The following is a 13,405-nucleotide window of genomic DNA, read 5'->3' on the forward strand; positions in this document are numbered from 1 at the left end:
ATGTCATTACAAACAAAATGCACCATTTCATTGCCCGATTTTGCGTCATGAGCGGACATCCCTAATACTTGCCATGCATCGCGATGAAAATGACGGAGGTTATATAGTGAAAGAATATATTCTAGAGAGAAGATGCGGATATAACCAGTCAAGTAGGCCATGAGTTAATATTGCGACAATCAGACCTAAGGAATCCAAATGCCCGTGAGTAAAAAAAATCAGATTGTTGTCCCGAGTAAAAAAAAGACTACACCTTAAAAAATCGTATTGATCATCGGAACGAAACTGTAAGCTAGAATTGGTATACAAGAAAAGAAGAGGTTGAAATCAGAGAAGAGAACTGCTAGAAGTATAATTACGGCGGTATATAAACCAAAAATACGAATTAAAAGCATCGGGCGTTAAAGAAGTGAAAGGAAAGAGGAAGACATCGCCCCGTAATAGTTGGCAATACGAACTCATAGCTGAAATCTTAAAGATTTAGAGATCGGCAGGTTATTGTTTAAGCTAGCGACAAACAAGAAATACTTAAAGTATTGCGCTAAATATTGCATCTTGACGAATAATTTACTAGATAGATAAAATACACTGACTGACAGAGCAAATGCAACACCAAGAAGGAGTGGTCAGAACTTTATGCCAATTGCAAGGTAGACTGACGTCACTGAGGTATGCTCATGATGTGAAATGCGCCGCTGTGCTGCGCACGTAGCGAACGATAAATGGGACACGGCGTTGGCGAATGGCCCACTTCGTACCGTGATTTCTCAGCCCACAGTCATTGTAGAACGTGTTGTCGTGTGCCACAGGACACGTGTATAGCTAAGAATGCCAGGCCGCCGTCAACGGAGGCATTTCCAGCAGACAGACGACTTTACGAGGGGTATGGTGATCGGGCTGAGAAGGGCAGGTTGGTCGCTTCGTCAAATCGCAGCCGATACCCATAGGGATGTGTCCACGGTGCAGCGCCTGTGGCGAAGATGGTTGGCACAGTGACATGTGGCACGTGCGAGGGATCTAGGCGCAGCCCGAGTGACGTCAGCACGCGAGGATCGGCGCATCCGCCGCCAAGCGGTGGTAGCCCCGCACGCCACGTCAACCGCCATTCTTCAGCATGTGCAAGACACCCTGGCTGTTCCAATATCGACCAGAACAATTTCCCGTCGATTGGTTGAAGGAGGCCTGCACTCCCGGCGTCCGCTCAGAAGACTACCATTGACTCTACAGCATAGACGTGCACGCCTGGCATGGTGCCGGGCTAGAGCGACTTAGATGAGGGAATGGCGGAACGTCGTGTTCTCCGATGAGTCACGCTTCTGTTCTGTCAGTGATAGTCACCGCAGACGAGTGTGGCGTCGGCGTGGAGAAAGGTCAAATCCGGCAGTAACTGTGGAGCGCCCTACCGCTAGACAACGCGGCATCATGGTTTGGGGCGCTATTGCGTATGATTCCACGTCACCTCTAGTGCGTATTCAAGGCACGTTAAATGCCCACCGCTACGTGCAGCATATGCTGCGGCCGGTGGCACTCCCGTACCTTCAGGGGCTGCCCAATGCTCTGTTTCAGCAGGATAATGCCCGCCCACACACTGCTCGCATCTCCCAACAGGCTCTACGAGGTGTACAGATGCTTCCGTGGCCAACGTACTCTCCGGATCTCTCACCAATCGAACACGTGTGGGATCTCATTGGACGCCGTTTGCAAACTCTGCCCCAGCCTCGTACGGACGACCAACTGTGGCAAATGGTTGACAGAGAATGGAGAACCATCCCTCAGGACACCATCCGCACTCTTATTGACTCTGTACCTCGACGTGTTTCTGCGTGCATCGCCGCTCGCGGTGGTCCTACATCCTACTGAGTCGATGCCGTGCACATTGTGTAACCTGCATATCGGTTTGAAATAAACATCAATTATTCATCCGTGCCGTCTCTGTTTTTCCCCAACTTTCATCCCTTTGGAACCACTCCTCCTTGGTGTTGCATTGTCACTGTCAGTCAGTGTATATTCAAAATTATTTATTTCCTGTCTGGAGAATGCATCTAATGCTATCCTTCATTATGTTTCCATCGCACGTAATTGACCGAAATATTATGGCTGAGTAAACCAGAAGAATGGGATCACAATCCGGCGGGAGCCCTTACCAACCGTCATCACCCACACCCGAGGCCAGTCACCAGTAACCAACGATGACGTGAACAGCAACTCGAGTCGGGAGCCAAGGGAGATCCAGAATGAAGACCATCCCAGTCGAATAACGAAAACAAGATAAGTCAAGTTCCATATATTTAGTTTTCGTAGTTAAACTACTTATATTTGGATGAACGATAGTAAATGACTACTTATATATATGATTGTAGTATGGTTAATGTTTAATTCTTCAAGATAAAAGTTCCATGAGTAGTGTCATTAAAAAGGAATCCATATAACTTATTTAGGATATGGAGTTAGGTAGTCTTTGACGTTTCAAATCTATAATCAATGAGTAGGAATGCTTGTTTATTTTATGTGAAGCTTTGAAAACCGACGTTATCAATGTGATTCTGAATATTTATGCCTTTCATTGTGTAATTCAACTCCAGTGCAATGCAGAATGGTATAAGACCGTCTTCTAGATTAATAGAACTTAATTTGACGATAACTTGACACCAAAAGTAAGTAAGTAAGTAAGTAGAACCTGAAATATTAACACATGCGTTCTTTTGCTGGGGATATGTGATTGCTTGTGTTACGGAATACCGTAAACCCATGATATGTGATGAGATTATGTGAATGGGATATACGTATACTGCACCATATGTAAAGCAACGAATGATTTTCTTATGTGGAATCGTTGTTATGATCGATGGTCTTAAGTGATTATAGGCTAAAATAATGGATATGCGGAAGTGTATAAGTTGAGGAATTGTTATTGATAGAATGCGTATTTGGTGAAATACGACTACATTTGAGCAGTTGGTAATATTTAAGCAACATAACGCTAATGTTAGGTTATAGTTGATGTTTTCGCCATGTGAATTATGTAGCAGTATACGAAGTCGGGTTATATGGCACATGCATACGATTGTAAGAGGTTAATGAACCTACAGGCTACTTGTGGTGTACGGTCATCAAAAATTATATCCTAAAACAAGGCATTTGCGAGACTACTGCTTGTAAACAGGTAAATTTCCGATACCATTTTCTGTCTTAATTTCGCGGAAAGATGTTTATTTGCGAATGGAAGTATTGCATTCCTAGATGTTTGATTAGCTTGTTTGCACATGTATGTTATGATAGGCTACTCCTATTTATTTTCAGATGGTTTTATGACCAAATTAGTTTACCTAGTATAAAGAATATTTTATTTTCGGTTTTATTTGAGTCGGTATATAGCTGTATGGTAATTTTTGAACCATATTTATGGAACTTACTTATATTGTTATCGTTATTACACAATGAAGACTTGAGAAAACAAAGAAAGCAAAGATCATACATATGAATTTTGTAGGGATATTCAATGAAATTCAGATGATATTTTAATGATGTTTAATTGATATTTGAGTGATAATTAGTTAATGTTCTTGATATTTCAACATTATTTCACCGATATTCCAAGGTATTTCAGTCACTTCAGTGACTTTTCAATGATTTTTAAGGAATATTTCAACATTATTTCACCGATATTCCAAGGTATTTCAGTCATTTCAGTGAGTTTTCATTGATTTTTAAGGAATATTTCAACATTATTTCACCGATATTCCAAGGTATTTCAGTCATTTCAATGACTTTTCAATGATTTTTAATGAATATTTCAACATTATTTCTCCGATATTCCAAGGTATTTCAGTCACTTCAGTAACTTTTCAATGATTTTTAAGGAATATTTCAACATTATTTCACCGATATTCCAAGGTATTTCAGTCATTTCAGTGACTTTTCAATGATTTATAAGGAATATTTCAACATTATTTCACCGATATTCCAAGGTATTTCAGTCATTTCAATTACTTTTCAATGATTTTTAAGGAATATTTCAACATTATTTCACCGATATTCCAAGCTATTTCAGTCACTTCAGTGACTTTTCAATGATTTTTAAGGAATATTTCAACATTATTTCACCGATATTCCAAGGTATTTTAAGTCATTTCAGTGACTTTTCAATGATTTTTAAGGAATATTTCAACATTATTTCACCGATATTCCAAGGTATTTCAGTCATTTCAATGACTTTTCAATGATTTTTAAGGAATATTTCAACATTATTTCACCGATATTCCAAGGTATTTCAGTCATTTCAATGACTTTTCAATGATTTTTAAGGAATATTTCAACATTATTTCGCCGATATTCCAAGGTATTTCAGTCACTTCAGTGACTTTTCAATGATTTTTAAGGAATATTTCAACATTATTTCACCGATATTCCAAGGTATTTCAGTCATTTCAGTGACTCTTCAATGATTTTTAAGGAATATTTCAACATTATTTCAACGATATTCCAAGGTATTTCAACCATTCCAACGACATCTCGACAATGTTTAAGGGATATTTTACAAGATTTCAATAATATTTCAATGAATTAATAATATTTCAAAAATATTTAAACGATATTTTAATGTTAATTTCGACGATTTTTTATAATATTTTAAGAAAATATGAATTGTATTTCAATTTGGAATTGGAATTCCTAGGAATGTAACTGAACATGTAATTGTAATCATACTTCATTCCAAGTACAATGAACTTTCAATAAAATAGGAGATAAGGATTTTAACCGGAATTCTTGTTATTTATTCATTTCATTATCGGAAGAGATATTAGATGGAGTACTTATAAATAATCAATAGATAAATTCTAAGATCTATTTTATTATTGGCTACAATTAATCGGAACTGGTTTTGCGGACTGACTTGGGGAAAAGGCTATGCATTTCTCAGTTGAGTCCACGTTAAAAAAGGGTTAATTGAAATGAGTATCCCTGAAAGGTATTGTGCAGCGAACGAATATATGGTTTGATAAAATACGATTCTCATGTGATATTCACCGAAATAAGCCAATATCGATGTAGACATATGAATGCACATGTTGGATGGGATGAAATATACAAACGATTTTTTTTTTGCAAATATAGATAATTATAATATTATTTGATTACAGACCTAAGTTGATGTAATTATTTTCATTCTTACCTGCGTGTCGACCTGGAATTTACAGGAGATGATTATATTTATTTTACCATTCAATATATTATATTAGATTATTAGCCGGAGCATATGAGGCAGTTAGGGAAAAGGCACAACACGAATGATGTACCCCCGTACGGTGCAGTAAGTTTCCAAAAAATAATTTGCAAGTGTTAATTTTGTAATTCAGGAAGGAATTTGATTTACATAAAATGTTACAATGATACTAATGAATAAGAATTTCATCTTTCAGATACAAATACAGAAGTTTACATGCTTGAAATCTAAATTCTTTAAATTCCATAGGAACCCCTTCCTGAGACTGTGTGATTAATATGAAAAAAATCCAAGTCACGAAGGAATATGAACATAAGGGTCCCAATAAATAAACACACCGAGACAGCAGCCACAACAGTAGCAAAGGTACACATCCATGATATTCAAACAGAATAAAACGTATAACAAATACCTCAACATCATGAGCAAGAAACAAAAAGGGAAAAGAGATAGGCTAGGGATCACACAATGAAGCAAAGAATATCGTCAAATTTCATAATCAAAATTCACATCATATACACAAGAATGTATTAAAGAAAAAATCAGAGACAAGAATACCATGGAATTTAAGGAATTGTGCCATTTATTATCATACATTTTAAATTTGGGAAAGGTGACATCTGCTAATCCGGTTATTCTCATCATTTATGACCAAAACACATACGTGAGAGAGAAATTCTAAAATGGTACAAGCGCCTCTGTAACGAGGAGATAATTTAGCAGAAAAAATATTAGGTGCAGAACTTTCGTAATAAGTTTCGACATAAACCTTATCACCAACAGAAAGCTTGGTGGCTCGTCGTCCTTTGTTATATAGTCCTTCAACTTCGTCAGTTCCAATCGCGGCATCGAAATTTCCTTCAGTGGTGAAACTCTTGTCTTTGCCATGACCAGCTGAAGAGAAACAATCTCTTCAGTACCGGCACAGCTTCGTATGAAGACAGCTGCAGCGTAAGCACTCCGACTGACATCACAAAATGCATGTAAACTCCAGGTTTTTTCAGACCTGCTTACTACGAAATGTCTCGGTATTTTCACTTCAGAAAGTCGCCAAACTTTAGCTTCCCATTTTCTAAACTTCTTCTGTACATCCTCTGGCAATGGATCATCCCACCCCATCTTCAAATTCCAGATATCCTGAATGAGAAGTTTAGGGAATAAGGTCAGAGGACATGAAAAACCAATGGGATCAAAAATCCTCTGAGCAGATGACAAGATTTCTCTTCGTGTAACACATCCAGTCTCATTTTGAGGCCTCACATCACAGTACAATACATCATCTTCCTTGTACCATAATAATCCAAGAAGAGGAGAAATCTTCTCAAACGTATTCTCTTTTCCCCTTGAGGTGTATTCCCAGCCACGTAGTTCAAATCTGGCTCCTGAAAGTAGTTTCATAGATTTCTCAACAAATTGGGTCGTATCCCCCTCTGGATCAAAGGATGTTACGCAGTTGTCGACATAGAATTAGCTTTTTAATAGTTGTGCTGTTTCTTGCAGTTCAGGAGGGCTGTTTTCTAAATGAAGATCAAGAACAGCACCCAACAAGAAAACGACTACACTTGAGCCCAAATACAACTCGTCGATGTCGGAATATCTTGAATTTCTTCATGGTGGAATCCTCCCACCATAGGAAGCTCAAGAAATCTCTGTCTGAAGGAGCAATAGAAATTTGCAGAAAGACCTTTTTTATGTTCGAAATTACTCCAATTTTACGACGGCGAAACCTGATCAGAATAGGTGGAATTTGTTCCAGCAGATTTGGTCCTTTCTCCAGGCACTCATTCAGAGATGGACTTTCCTTCCCCCTGCAAGAAGCATCAAATACGGGTCTTAACGGTGTGGTTGAATTTTATTTGAATACACCTCTGTGAGGTAAATAGTGACATTTATTCTCAAGGTCTTGAAAGGGTACCTCTTCAATAGCTGGCCATACACGGAAAGATTTTTTGGCAGGCCTCGCCTTTGCGGCCAGATCCGACAGACCGCCTGCCAGGCGTGACCTTCACAGACCCGGCCTGCTGCTCGCCACCAACTGTGACACCCAGCCTGTCGTATTGTGCAACATGATCTGTCAACATTCCAGACCTTCCCGTTAATGGGATGATTTGTGTGTTCTCGGCAGGCCAAGTCTCATCCGCTGGCCTTTCAAACTAGTTTGAAATCCTTGCCGGTCGGGTCTGCCGTACTTAGAACTGTGCGATGGACAGCAGACAGTGTCCAGAGAAAAAGAAAATTTGCTGTTGTGCTACACTGAGGACGATCTTGATCTTTTGTGGACCATAATACCTACGTAGTGCAATAATTATTAACCGATAAATCATGGCCTCTTATTTTCTATAAAACTATAGAACTATATACTTGGAAGCTGCTGGGGTATAGGTGGTGCTGAGTAATGGCATTCAGAGTACAAACAGTGCGTCTAAGTGTTATGAAAGGTGTTGCTCATAGGGTCAGTCGTGCAGCAATAGCACTGCCTGGCCCAGTGAGGAAAGCAATGGCAAACTACCTCACTCCTCGTCTTGCCTAGTACGCCTCATTTTGGTACTGCCATTGGTTTTTGCGGTTTTCATATAACTGCATAGCCTTTGGTGGTACTATTTGAGGATCCAACCAGTCTCTGGGCTGATGACCTAACAGACAGACTTAGTTTCAAGTGTACTCGACAGTAGCAGTCAGAAATTTTTCGTATCGTAATCTGTTTACCCTGTCGGTTTTTCCCTCGGGCTCAGAGAGGGATCCTACCTCTACCGCCTCAAGGGCAGTGTACTGGAGCTTCAGACTCTGGGTCAGGGGATACAACTGGGGAGGATGACCAGTACCTCGCCCACGCGGCCCCACCTGCTATGCTGAATAGAGGCCTTGTGGGGGATGCGAAGATTGGAAGGGATAGACAAGGAAGTGGGAAGGAAGCGGCCGTAGCCTTAAGTTAGGTACCATCCCGGCATTTGCCTGGAGGAGAAGTGGGAAACCACGGAAAACCACTTCCAGGATGGCTGAGGCGGGAATCGAACCCACCTCTACTCAGTTGACCTCCCGAGGCTGTGTGGATCCCGTTCCAGCCCTCGTACCACTTTTCAAATTTCGTGGCAGAGCCGGGAATCGAACCCGGGCCTCCGGGTGTGGCAGCTAATCACACTAACCACTACACCACGGAGGCGGGTCAGTAATATTTACTCACCATAATGTTGGTTCATAGACGTCATCTGCTCCCGCTCCACTTTTCTCAGAGGATTCGATTTTCTTAGTTTCTTTTCGGAAGCTGCTTCTTCAATTCTGAATTTTCTTCTTCACAAAACTATGATCTGCGTTAGGAAAGGTTTCCGCACGCATTCAACTAGATCATTGTATGCCCTACTTCTTAAATTTGTATTCATGTACGCCTCATGTTTTAAATACCAGAGACACGGCCGCTCTCTGTACATTTCAATAAATTTCTCTAGCAGTGCCTTTGTCCACTCCATGCGTTCCTTACAAGAGGCTTGATCTGTGAGGCGAGGTCTTTCCGTTGAGGTGCTGACAACAGATATGGCCTGTAGCAGATTACGCCTCAAACTGACGTTGCTCACTAACGAGCAGCCCTAGCCTGTCGGTACGCGTCACGAAAGACCTCGCCTGTCAGAATTCCTTTCCGTGTATGGCCAGCTAATCACCCCTTCTTGAAGCCAATCCTGAAACACAACATTGTATTCCTGATACTTTTTGCTACTTCAACAGTTTGTTAGTTGTCGTCCTGTACCTCTTCTCAGCAATTTCCAAATTGTCGCGGAGCTCCTCAGATACTTAATTCTATGGTAGATGGACTTCGTAACGGCCTTCCTCGTCGATTGAGACAGTCTTCCTAAAATGATCCAAGGTAGCCATTTCTATTTCTTTCTTCGATGTCTTCTCAGCAGGATCCCTAAATCCCAGGGTGTCCAACTTTCATAAATCAGTGATTGCAGTGTTTAAAGTCAACATCGACGATACCACCATACTGGATGAGTCTGAGAGACTGTTCAGAGATAGCCTCCCCATAACAACCCACCCAAGTCGAGTCTCAACAGCCACTGGTCCACATTCCATGTTTTTTATTCTTCCAGTGAGAAGTGTTCCGTAGGTGTCCGCTCCTAAAAGAAGTTCAATTTCAGGCGTCCCTTCTCCAGAATCAGAAAGAAAGATTCTATTTTTTCGAGGTCTTTCATCCAAGGACCACTTTGGATTCTAGGGACAGTACCACAAACAATCGGTTGATCCAATACAGGGATCTTACATGTGTACCTGCCATTTAAACTGCTCAACTGTAGTTGATAATTAAAATGTAGATACTCTTTTGATTCAGTTCCTCCAAACAGAGCACGAATCATGTTTTCAGCTCCCGACGGTTCCAGTCCGATGGTATCTACCAGTTTCTTTAATATGTATGATCGTTGTGATCCACTGTCTATGAGTGCTCTTACTACCAGATCCCGTTTTCTTCCTGTGATCTTCACCAACAAGGTCTGCAGAAGAACATCCTGACTACAGTTTTGGTTACCCAAGGTAGCACTGGAACCTTCCTTTTCGTCTTGTGATTCTTCCACATTTTCCTTGGAAATATTTGAAGGTTATGTTGGGCACATTAGAATAACATGTTTCTTTCCACAGAAGTGACACAGTACATTACCCTTACAGATCTTGGCAACATGACCAGGTTTCAAGCACTGAAAACAATACCCTGCTTTCATCAAAATTTTCTTTCTTTCCACTAGTCATCTTCTGCGTCCTGAAGCACTCTTTGCTCTCATGACATTTTCTGTAGAATGCACATACATTTCCAAGATCTTTAATGTCTCCTTTGAACAGACTACTAGCAGTGGCCATGTTTTCCATTTCGTTTAACCTAGGTTTCTGCTTTGTAGGCTTCTGATTTGCTGTATTAAATCCTCCTTCGGCAAGTGCTATCCTCTGTTCACCTTCCACTTCATTCTTGAAGAATAAAATCAGTTGCGAGTGTTTGTCACAGTATAAATCCTCGGTAGAGTCACTAACAGGGTGATGGACAGAATTTCTAAGCCATATTCTCAGCAAGTCTTCTGGTAGTGATGACTCAACTAACGGAAACAAGAATGCTGCGTACTTGTCAGCAGTCACGCCCAGAGATTCAAGGGATCGAAAGTGGGATTCTAAGCGATCATAGAGCTTTAGGAGAGTTAGTCTTTGTGTTGAAGAAACATTTTGAATCACAAGTCCAAGTAGTTCGCGAACATAAAATTCTGCGAGTAATTCTTCTTTTCCAAATCTACTTTTAAGACACTGAACTGCACTATCATAATTTTTAGCTGTTGGAGGGAAACTAGTTACCACCTCCCTAGCTCTACTTCCTTCAACAGTACATTGGATCAAATATTGAAATTTATCTTCTTTTTCTATGTCTGAGTCGTCATGAATTCGACGAAACTGACTCCAAAACCCTAACCAGTCCCTAACCTCTCCGGAAAATTTTCGAAGTTTGAGCTTTTTCTGTGAGAAACCTACGAAACCATCACTCGATATTTGATTTCCTTCATTTGTACGTTGTGTTAATACATCACACTCCATTCTCTGACGAGCTTCATCTACTTTATCACGATATTCATTCACTTTGTCGTATTCATTTGTGTATCGTTCTTCGTCACTGTCGTCGAGAAGCACTTCTAATATTTTCTCATTGGCATCCTTCAGTTCATTTTCTAGTCGTTCTAGTTTAGTAAAATGCAATCTTACCTTGTTGGGGTCTGTTTCCGCCATCACCGCATCGTATGTTTTCGTGAACATCGCACGTATTGGTTTTCGCGATTTAGTCAACTTATCCATTTCAAATTACTACTTTGTTTAAATCCTGTCACGGTCACTACTAATGTTACGTCGAACCCGAAAATCGACCCGATAAACGGAATTCGTCTGATAGTCACACAGGTGATGACTTTTATTATTTCTACAAACTTAAAACTTCATTTACATCGTTATTTCTGGCACAAAACAAAACTGTTCTCAAAAACCAAAAAGTACAAAATCTGGTGGATGCATTCCATTTAGTCTCTGGATGTAACAGTAGGCGATGCATTGCCTGATCCTGTAATAATTAAGGGGGGAATTCCTCATGGCAGTATTATTGGACCTTTATGTTTCTTATATATATAAATGATATGAGTAAAGAAGTGGAATCCGAGATAAAGCTTTTAGCGGATAATGTTCTTCTGTATACAGTAATAAATAAGTTACAAGATTGTGAGCAACTGCAAAATGACTTCGATAATGTTGTGAGATGGACAGCAGGCAATGGTATTGTGAAAAACAGGGTTAAAAGTCAGATTGCGAGTTTCACAAAAAAGAAAACTCTCCTCAATTTTAATTACTGCGTTGATGGGGGTGAAAGTGCCTTACGGGTATCACTGTAAGTACCTATTTGTTAAAATAAGGAAAGATCTTCAGCGGGGTAATCACATAAATGGGATTGTAAATAAAGGGTGCAAATCTCTGCACATGGTTATTGTACCGGGCGGTACACCTCTACGCGACGCAAGTTCATATCTTGCGCCAATTGAAACTTCTCTACTGGAGAAACCCGGAACTTTAACCACCGAACTAACTCTACTAGTTATCAGAAGATGTCACTGAGTGTTTTTGATTTGCTTTTGATTTTCATTGATCAAGAAGTGTGGACATTCTCTAACAGACGCCTCTACCAAAAACTATGGTAATACACTCTGGCGCAATGGAGTGAACTCTCTTGAAGAAATTTTGTATTCATAAGTTTTGTCTTTACTAAATTTTGTTCTGTGGTTTGTGGGTTGGCATATTAATCCTTTCTTTCCGCCTGTTTTGAATTTATCCAATCAGTAATTTCTGTAATTAATTTTCCTCCAATCATATCTTTCTTCTTCAAATTTCCATGTGTAATTCTTTGTCTACCAATAAAAATTGAGGGGGTGTGTCTACTCATTCTTGAAAGGTCTCGAATTTTCCACGAGGGTATAAAAACTGATGATTTTCTTGTCTCGGGGCCACTAGTATAACATCTAACTCAGTGTGTGAATATGTAGCAGGGGGCGGGAAGCGCCTCGTTCTTCAGACAGCAGATCTTCAACGAGGTAATGGCCTTTTAACATTTTTATTTCTTGCTAGCTCAGCAGTCTAACTCTCGGGGAGGGTTCGAAACCTTTAATATGTAACACATCTCTTTAAAATGTAAATTCCTTTTCCGGCTATGTAAAAACTACAAATCTCTTTTACCGTAAAGCGGGGATAGAGAGTGCTTCACCCTCTCGAGCTCCCCTTCATTTTGAAATTGAGGTGACTACGTTTTAATAACCGTTTCTTCTCTTCGTTAATGTATTAAAGTTTTTTCATACGAGTCACCTCCCTAGCTTGGGATTAGCTCCTGTGTATCGGCCTAGAGCCACTTAGGTTTTAATATTGTGTATTTAGGAGTGCAAGTTCACGCCTCCAGCCCTTTCTGTACTTTGGGCCATTAACTTAACCTGATGTTTTGTTTTCTTCATGCGAAGGCCCTGTAGGTTGTGTATTAAATACCCGTGTTTCTTTGTGTGCCTTGAGGGCAGTTCGTGTAAAGTCGGTTTATGGCCTCTTAAATAGGCTTGAAAAATTGAGAGCGGGTCAGCTCTTTATGGTGTTGTGGTAAAAGTGCCTTAGGGAGGTTTGAAATGTAAAGTTGGGAGCTAATGCTCCATGTAATTAAGGGTTTTCTGCCCTTTGGTAATTTGTGGTTATGAGCTGGGAGCTAAGACTTTGGGGCTTGTAGCCCAGAATTTGTAAGCCTACATTGTACCTGATATTCTTGTTATTTCCCCTAGTGGAAACTGGTTAAATTTTTCTCTAATCTTGGACTTCTTGATTGTGTACCTGATTTAACTTGTTGTTATCTGTTGTACGCTCAAAAATTCTATGTTACCGTTGTTAAGTTTTGAAAATATAACCTTTATTGAAATTTTATTTCATCTTTCGAACTTGTAGTTAGACCCATTCCAGCCCGCACCTTCTTTCACCTCTGACTTCCACGGAAAACTCCGTAACAGTTATAAGGATGTTTAGGGGTTGTAATAAGGATGTAAAGGAGAGGGCATACAAGTCTCTGGTAAAATCCCAAATAAGTATATGGTTCCAGCGTATGTGACCCTTAGCAGGATTACCTGATTCAAGAACTGGACAGAATCCAAAGAA

This window comes from Anabrus simplex, chromosome 3 (genome assembly GCF_040414725.1).
Source record: "Anabrus simplex isolate iqAnaSimp1 chromosome 3, ASM4041472v1, whole genome shotgun sequence".
In the NCBI taxonomy this organism is placed as follows: domain Eukaryota; kingdom Metazoa; phylum Arthropoda; class Insecta; order Orthoptera; family Tettigoniidae; genus Anabrus; species Anabrus simplex.